A 9611-nucleotide genomic window follows, 5' to 3' on the forward strand; every position below is an offset into this window, starting at 1 on the left:
CAATTACAGCAAATTACACCAAAATATTGTGTAGCACTTCAATTTGTTTCATCTCCAAAACTGTCTGATCTGTTGTGGATGAAAGCACAGCAGAACACTAGCGTATGATAACATTAAGTCACCCTAAGATAAATCGCTCAATCTCTCTGTGGTCACAATTCTTGCATAAAACGGGAGTCGGTTATTTATATTTTGGATCCCAGGGCTTCTGTTGAAAGCATTATCAAGCACTGAGGACCTTTTTTTCAGTGAACAGCCCAATTTTAGTATGTAGACTTCAAAAACTACATATGACTGGCCTAATGAAGGTAGCAATTTTCACCTAAACAAAAACGTCCAATTTCAACTCAGCTTTACAGTTCTTCACTGTCTTTCTTTGGTTGATTATCCAGGCAAGGTATTGGTTGCTGGGGACAGATGAAGATTTGGCCGTTTGTGGGAGCTTTTTTTTCTTTTTTTCCGGGGGTGGAGTAAATGAAAGACAAATGTGAGTAGTGCCCACTCAGCTATTTTCCCAGTCAAGATCAAAGGCACGCCGGACTGGCCGCTCCACGGGAAACTTGAGATGGGTCCTGCCTTTGTTTGCTGTTGCTAGGAAACCTGCAGAAGGCTGAAAGTGTTTGCAGTGGGCTACAACATCAAAAACCATTTCCAATATAAATTTTTAAGACAGCCATGTCTGCGCGTCCCGAGCTTTCAACTTATACAAAACAAATAATGAGTCATTCATCTGTTAGTCTTGCAATAACTTTCCTGGTGTTCGTAAAGAAAAGATGTTATTGTACATTTTTACACTTTGAATGTCAGTGTGCCTTTGATGCTATGGAAGCCTCAGCAGAAGGCCTAAAGTAAAGAAAGAAGACAGATTAAAACACTGAAGGGAAGCAATGCGATGTTAAAGAAGAAAAAAAACGCACCATTTTTCAAAACACATCTTAAATGTAGTCGAAAATATTTATAAGCTTCGGCTTCTCAGCAAAGCTAATTACTAAACTGTTGTCTATTAATGGGTCCCATGATAGATAGGGTGGCTAGACATGTGTCACAGAGAGCTCATTACATATCATTAGTTCAACACTCCAATAATATCTACACCCGCTGAGCAGAAGATAACGGCTGAGCCCCCAATATTTGCAGGACTGGTCTACCCAGTAAAGCACCACCAGGAGGATTCGTCCACTGCTGGAGAGCTGCACAGAATGTGATGAAGCTATATGACAACTTATAAGTTACAGCTGGGTTTTCCTGTGTTGTACACTGCAATGAAAGTAGAGTTAGTTCACTTTCTTTTGCAATATTAACCACATTAAAGCATTTTTAAAGAACAAGCCTCTGATTGCTTGGCTCACTTATTAGAATGGGGGATTTTCAAGTTCTGTCGCCATCTTGAAACCGAGACTTCCGGTTAGTGAGCCTCTCACTCGTGCGTTTGGCATCTTTAGAAACAACAGCTTGTTATGACGCCTCACAGATAGGATGTTACGAGGTCTGTTAGAAAAGTATCAGACCTTTTTATTTTTTTCAAAAACCTGATGGACTTGAATCACGTGTGCTTGCATAAGCAAACCTTGAACCTTCGTGCGCATGCGTGAACTTTTTCACACCTGTCGATTGCATCATTTGCTGGTAAGCAGCCTTTGTGTGAGGTGTGTGTCGTGCGCTCTTCGTTTTTTCATTCCAAGGAAAAAGACGGAACGACTGGAGCAGCGCCGCATCAAATTTTGCCAGAAACTGGGCGACAGCCAGGTGGAAACCATTCAGATAATTCAGACAGCTTTCAGTGACGATCCTATGGGCATCACACAGATTAAGGAGCGGTACAACCGGTTTAAAGACGTCCGCACAATGGTGGAGAGCGAGCCACACTCCGGTCGGCCAGCAACATGCTGAAATGACCAGATCATTTCCAAAGTGAACGTTGTGGTGATGCGGGACCGTCATGTGACTATCCGAGAAATTGCGGAAGAGGTGGACATCAGCACTTTTTCAGTACATTCTACGGTGACAGAAGATTTAGGCATGAAAAGAGTGACGGTGAAATTCATGCTGCTGCTGACGGCACAGCAAAAGCGCCTCTGTGTTGAAGTCTCACAGGACATGCTGTGACATGCCCACCTCTTCCACAATTTCTCGGATAGTCACACGACTGAAAAGTCACCGAAAGCCATCTGAATCATCCGAATGATTTCTACCTGGCTGTCGCCCAGTTTCTGGCAAAATTTGATGCGACGCTGCTCCAGTCGTTCCGTCTTTTTCCTTGAAATGAAAAAAACGCAGAGCGCACGACACACACCTCACACAAAGGCTACTTACCAGGAAATGATGCAATCGACAGGCGTGAAAAAGTTCACGCATGCGCACAAAGGTTCAAGGTTTGCTCATGCCAGCACACGTGATTCAAATCTATCAGGTTTTTGAAAAAAATAAAAAGGTCCAATACTTTTCTAACAGACCTCATATGACACCTCACAGAGCAGCGAACCAATCGGAGCTGGACGCCAGTTAAACAACATCTCTAGAAGTCAACTTAAGTTCAGATTTCTTGTTTCCTTTTGGCTTTGGTGTCCTTCATTAGTGCCATGTGACCGAGGCTTTACATTCGTTGCTAGGAAAGTTCAGCGACCAAAATACCAACATTCTGGGCACAATGAACATGTTTTCACTATTATTTGAATATTTAATATATACTATTATTTGAATAATTTAATATTTATGAATATTTAATTCGCCTCGTTGAATGGTATATTCCAGTTTTCACCAAATTAAATATTCGTTCCATTGAAAGAAAGTAAAAACATTCATTATTTGTTTTATGTAACGGCTAAAATATATCCTTGTCATTTGATATTTTATTAATTTATAAACAACAGAAAAGAGACTTACATTTTGGTGTTCCACTGCTGCTAAAGTCCAACTCAAACTTTAAATAGGAGTCCAAATTGTGACGTGTACTCTGGTGATGCTGCACACTGACTTCGTACGTACAAAAAAAAAGACTTTGTGTAGTTCCTCAGTCCAGCCAAAAATCACATCTGCTTTTCAGCTTTTCATCTGAACAGCTCTTTATGCATCGAGATGGCTTACAGCGGAGTGGATTTGCGTGTGTGTGTGTGTGCGCGCGCGCGCGTGCACAGAGTGCAATGGTACCAAACATATGGAACCAAATTTGCATTCTAAATGGAACAAAACTGCACTCTAAATGCATCCATCCATCCATCCATTTTCTTCCGCTTTATCTGGAGTCGGGTCGCGGGGGCAGCAGCTCAAGCAAAGCCGCCCAGACCTCCCAATCCACACATGCAACAGAAATGAGACGAATAATCCACTTCATGTGACACAAAAAGCACCAATCAAATGACAAGGATCCACTCAGTCGTTAAATAAACATCGTTATTCAAGCATTCAAAAGACTATTCCTACCTCCACACAACTCCAACCACACACAAGAAAGTTTCTTGACAGTTCTTGTTGCTGAACGAAACCACGTCTCCCTAACCAGACAGAGTTGTGAAGTCATCACACGTGTGCAGGTGCTGCTCTATTGCAACTTGAAGATCCCCCATTTTGTTGTACTACAATAGAAATCACTTCTTCCACAAACGGGAAACTGTCTGCATGATGTGATGAAAGTCATTATCGTGCGGCGTGAAGTCAGGCAAGCTGGGCAATGGCGACACAGCCAAATAGTTCATTTGAATACAGCTGTAAAACCAAAAGCGATGAATAATTCCATTGTTTTGTCACTTGAAGATGTTAATGGAGCTCAGACGCACAGGATATGGATGCCTGGCAGGTTGTGAAACTCAAATGTTGGTAACAATGTCTTGCATTATTATTGAAAAGAACAGAAACGAGGAGTTGATTGACCAAAACATTTAGGCGACATCATTTTGAATTGTTATACTGTGTTTATTCCAGATCGTCTTATGTTTAAATGAATTTTACATCACAGTATCCTGTCATTTGTTGCACTGAATGTGCTTTTACCTCCGTCAACAAAGTTGGGCAGAGGTTATGTTTCCGCCCCTGTTACTTTGTTTGTTACCTCCACCAATGAGGTTATGTTTTCAAATGTTTTTATAAAAACATTTGCTGAAGTTCTAAGGGTTTAACCACTGAATCTGAAACATGACGGTAGATGCATGAAACGACGTGGAATAAGTCTCTTTGCCAAAGGGTATTCCATGTGACGTCAGTGACCCTATGGCCTTGGCGGAGGTTTGTGCTCTCCGAGTGCTTCTAGTTTGATTTGTGAACAGCCTGGAGTCCACACATCTTCAAATATAAAGATGAATTTTTTACAGAAGATTCATATCCTGATAGGCAAGAACTGATTCAATTTTCAAAGTCATAGTTCAAAGGTCAAAGTCAGGAAAAATCTTGGAAAATTAGAAAAATCTCTATTTTTAACATTTTCAAAAATTCACAACTCACATTTGAGGGCATTATGTAGGATGGTATCCTTTATTGACAAACAATGTTTGATCTGGATCTGATCTAGATTACAGATTTTGTGGACATTTAAATTTAACATTGAACCCCCAATTAATGAATATTTTACATTATATCTTAAACAAAAGTGTCCCAATCACACTCATATTTGAAAGTGAGGTGCAGACTGGCACTCACTATCACTTGACAAAGTTTCATCCGGATCTGATCCAGATTGTGGATTTTGTGGACATTTAAATGTAATATTGAAAAGCCCATTTGGTGTACATTTTGCATTATATCTCAATCAAAAGTGCCCCAGTCACTCTCATTTTTCTGTTATGGATTTATCTACATCACCAAAAATGGATGGACGTTCCAATTTTATGCCTGTTTGTCTATCTTCCAGTTAACATTTGGAAACCAAGTGCCAAAAAGCAATGACAAATTGTGCACAGCAAAGATAACCAGTGTTCTGAGAAGATTTTCTGAAAAAGAATTCAGAAACAGAAAAAGTCAAGTGCATGAACTAAATGCATACTCCTGACATTTGATCACATCTAAATTAGCTTATGAAACGTCATTTCTAACAGGACTTTAACCGTGAAAATGTTTTCAAAGCAAAATTTTGTGAAATTGGAAACTAGTGTTGGTGGAGGTTTGCACTCTACAAGCGCGGTGCTCTAGTATCTATATGTTCCCCCACAAAAGCAACATCATATTACAACCCCAATTCCGATGAAGTTGAGACGTTGTGTAAAATGTAAATAAAAACAGAATACAGTGGTTTGCAAATCCTCTTCAACCTATATTCAACTGAATACAGCACAGACACAAGATATTTAATGTTCAAACTGATAAACTTTATTGTTTTTGTGCAAATATTTTGAAATGGATGCCTGCAACACGTTTCAAAAAAGCTGGGACAGTGTTACGTTTACCACTGAGTTGAGTCGCCTTTCCTTCTAACAACACTTAATAAGTATTTGCGAACTGATGACACTCATGACTGGGTATAAAAGAAGCATCCCCAAAAGTCTCAGCTGTTCACAAGCAAAGATGGTGCGAGGATCACCACTTTGTGAACAACTGCATGAAAAAATAGTCCAACAGTTTAAGAACAATGGTTCTCAATGTTCAATTGCAAGGAATTTAGGGATTCCATAATCTACAGTCCATAATATAATCAGAAAATTCAGAGAATCTGGAGAACTTTGTTACACGTAAGCGGCAAGGCAGAAAAACAACATTGAATGCCCATGACCTTCGATCCGTCAGGTGGCACTGCATTAAAAACCGACATCATTGTGTAAAGGATCTTACCGTGTGGGCTCATGAACACTTCAAAAACAGAAAACCATTGTCAGTTAATACAGTTCATTGCTACATCGACAAGTGCAAGTTAAAACTCTACCATGCAAAGTGAAAGCCATACATCAACAACATCCAGAAACACTGCTGCCTTCTCTGGGCCTGAGCTCATTTGAAATGAACAGATGCAAAGTGTAAAAGTGTGCTGTGGTCTGATGAGTCCACATTTCAAATTGTTTTTGGAAATCATGGATGTCGTGTCCTCTGGACAAAAGAGGAAAAAGACCATCCAGATTGTTACCAGAGCAAAGTTCAAAAGCCAGCATCTGTGATGGTATCAATCAATCAATCAATCAATCAATTTTATTTATATAGCGCCAAATCACAACAAACAGTTGCCCCAAGGCGCTTTATATTGTAAGGGAAGGCCATACAATAATTACTTAAAAACCCCAACGGTCAAAACGACCCCCTGTGAGCAAGCACTTGGCGACAGTGGGAAGGAAAAACTCCCTTTTAACAGGAAGAAACCTCCAGCAGAACCAGGCTCAGGGAGGGGCAGTCTTCTGCTGGGACTGGTTGGGGCTGAGGGAGAGAACCAGGAAAAAGACATGCTGTGGAGGGGAGCAGAGATCAATCACTAATGATTAAATGCAGAGTGGTGCATACAGAGCAAAAAGAGAAAGAAACACTCAGTGCATCATGAGAACCCCCCCAGCAGTCTAAGTCTATAGCAGCATAACTAAGGGATGGTTCAGGGTCACCTGATCCAGCCCTAACTATAAGCTTTAGCAAAAAGGAAAGTTTTAAGCCTAATCTTAAAAGTAGAGAGGGTGTTTGTCTCCCTGATCTGAATTGGGAGCTGGTTCCACAGGAGAGGAGCCTGAAAGCTGAAGGCTCTGCCTCCCATTCTACTCTTACAAACCCTGGAAACTACAAGTAAGCCTGCAGTCTGAGAGCGAAGCGCTCTATTGGGGTGATATGGTACTATGAGGTCTCTTAGATAAGATGGGACCTGATTATTCAAAACCTTATAAGTAAGAAGAAGAATTTTAAATTCTATTCTAGAATTAACAGGAAGCCAATGAAGAGAGGCCAATATGGGTGAGATATGCTCACTCCTTCTAGTCCCCGTTAGTACTCTAGCTGCAGCATTTTGAATTAACTGAAGGCTTTTCAGGGAACTTTTAGGACAACCTAATAATAATGAATTACAATAGTCCAGCCTAGAGGAAATAAATGCATGAATTAGTTTTTCAGCATCACTCTGAGACAAGACCTTTCTAATTTTAGAGATATTGCGTAAATGCAAAAAAGCAGTCCTACATATTTGTTTAATATACGCATTGAATGACATATCCTGATCAAAAATGACTCCAAGATTTCTCACAGTATTACTAGAGGTCAGGGTAATGCCATCCAGAGTAAGGATCTGATTAGACACAATGTTTCTAAGATTTGTGGGGCCAAGTACAATAACTTCAGTTTTATCTGAGTTTAAAAGCAGGAAATTAGAGGTCATCCATGTCTTTATGTCTGTAAGACAATCCTCTAGTTTAGCTAATTGGTGTGTGTCCCATGGCTTCATGGATAGATAAAGCTGGGTATCATCTGCGTAACAATGAAAATTTAAGCAATGCCGTCTAATAATACTGCCTAAGGGAAGCATGTATAAAGTGAATAAAATTGGTCCTAGCACAGAACCTTGTGGAACTCCATAATTAACCGTAGTCTGTGAAGAAGATTCCCCATTTACATGAACAAATTGTAATCTATTAGATAAATATGATTCAAACCACCGCAGTGCAGTGCCTTTAATACCTATGGCATGCTCTAATCTCTGTAATAAAATTTTATGGTCAACAGTATCAAAAGCAGCACTGAGGTCTAACAGGACAAGCACAGAGATGAGTCCACTGTCCGAGGCCATAAGAAGATCATTTGTAACCTTCACTAATGCTGTTTCTGTACTATGATGAATTCTAAAACCTGACTGAAACTCTTCAAATAGACCATTCCTCTGCAGATGATCAGTTAGCTGTTTTACAACTACCCTTTCAAGAATTTTTGAGAGAAAAGGAAGGTTGGAGATTGGCCTATAATTAGCTAAGATAGCTGGGTCAAGTGATGGCTTTTTAAGTAATGGTTTAATTACTGCCACCTTAAAAGCCTGTGGTACATAGCCAACTAATAAAGATAAATTGATCATATTTAAGATCAAAGCATTAAATAATGGTAGGGCTTCCTTGAGCAGCCTGGTAGGAATGGGGTCTAATAGACATGTTGATGGTTTGGATGAAGTAACTAATGAAAATAACTCAGACAGAACAATTGGAGAGAAAGAGTCTAACCAAATACCGGCATCACTGAAAGCAGCCAAAGATAACGATACGTCTTTGGGATGGTTATGAGTAATTTTTTCTCTAATAGTTAAAATTTTATTAGCAAAGAAAGCATGAAGTCATTACTTGTTAAAGTTAAAGGAATACCCAGCTCAATAGAGCTCTGACTCTTTGTCAGCCTGGCTACAGTGCTGAAAAGAAACTTGGGGTTGTTCTTATTTTCTTCAATTAGTGATGAGTAGTAAGATGTCCTAGCTTTACGGAGGGCTTTTTTATAGAGCAACAGACTCTTTTTCCAGGCTAAGTGAAGATCTTCTAAATTAGTGAGACACCATTTCCTCTCCAACTTACGGGTTATCTGCTTTAAGCTGCAAGTTTGTGAGTTATACCACGGAGTCAGGCACTTCTGATTTAAAGCTCTCTTTTTCAGAGGAGCTACAGCATCCAAAGTTGTCTTCAATGAGGATGTAAAACTATTGACGAGATACTCTATCTCACTTACAGAGTTTAGGTAGCTACTCTGCACTGTGTTGGTATATGGCATTAGAGAACATAAAGAAGGAATCATATCCTTAAACCTAGTTACAGCGCTTTCTGAAAGACTTCTAGTGTAATGAAACTTATTCCCCACTGCTGGGTAGTCCAGCAGTGGGGATGGGGGTGGGCGTGTGTTAGTGCCCATGGTATGGGCAACTTACACATCTGTGATGGCACCATCAATACTGAAAGGTATATTTTGGAGCAACACATGCTGCCATCCAAGCAACGTCTTTTTCAGGGACGTCCCTGCTTATTTCAGCAAGACAATGCCAAGCCACATTCTGCACGTGTTAAACAGCGTGGCTGCTGCCTGCAGTCCAGACCTGTCGCCCATTGAAAATGTGGCACATTATGAGGCGCAAAATATGACAATGGAGACCCCGGACTGTTGAACAACTGAAGTCGTACAAGAATGGGAAAGAATTCCATCAACAAAGCTTCAACAATTAGTGTCCTCAGTTCTCAAACACTTATTGAGTGTTGTTAGAAGGAAAGGTGATGTAACACAGCGGTAAACATACCACTGTCCCAGCTTTTTTGAAACATGTTGCAGGCATCCATTTCAAAATGAGCAAATATTTGCACAAAAACATTAAAGTTTATCAGTTTGAACATTAAATATCTTGTCTTTGTGGTGTATTCAATTGAATATAGGTTGAAGAGGATTTGCAAATCATTGTATTCTGTTTTATTTACATTTTACACAATGTCCCAACTTCATTGGAATTGGGGTTGTACAAAGATAGGAGCATGGATGAACATGCACTGGTGTTGAAGGATGTCATATGTTTTGTGGGTTAGCCACTGCCAACAAAAATATAACCAAAACACATAACATGTATGACTAGAAGAGGAGATAAAAATTGATGTGCTTACCATTTGATCGGCACAGTTCTTTCACCCAGCATTTGCTTCTTTCTCGATCTGGAGTTGCAGGACAAAAAGGCATCCAGTCAAAAACATGTGCTAAATCAATATGCAGATTAA

The 9611-nt window shown here is 39.9% G+C and overlaps 1 long non-coding RNA gene across 2 annotated transcripts; it reads right to left on the reverse strand.

Moving 5' to 3' along the window:
* Nucleotides 1-248: 248 nt before the first annotated feature.
* Nucleotides 249-9611, reverse strand: LOC117520347. 2 transcript variants are annotated; one of them, XR_004563618.1, is made up of 2 exons: nt 9501-9611; nt 249-610 (listed from the first exon to the last, which is right to left on the reverse strand). It is a non-coding gene; the product is annotated as an uncharacterized LOC117520347 (long non-coding RNA). The 2 variants fall into 2 exon arrangements; XR_004563619.1 differs by having other exon boundaries at nt 249-600; nt 9501-9609.

This window comes from Thalassophryne amazonica, chromosome 11, assembly GCF_902500255.1.
Source record: "Thalassophryne amazonica chromosome 11, fThaAma1.1, whole genome shotgun sequence".
Taxonomy (NCBI): domain Eukaryota; kingdom Metazoa; phylum Chordata; class Actinopteri; order Batrachoidiformes; family Batrachoididae; genus Thalassophryne; species Thalassophryne amazonica.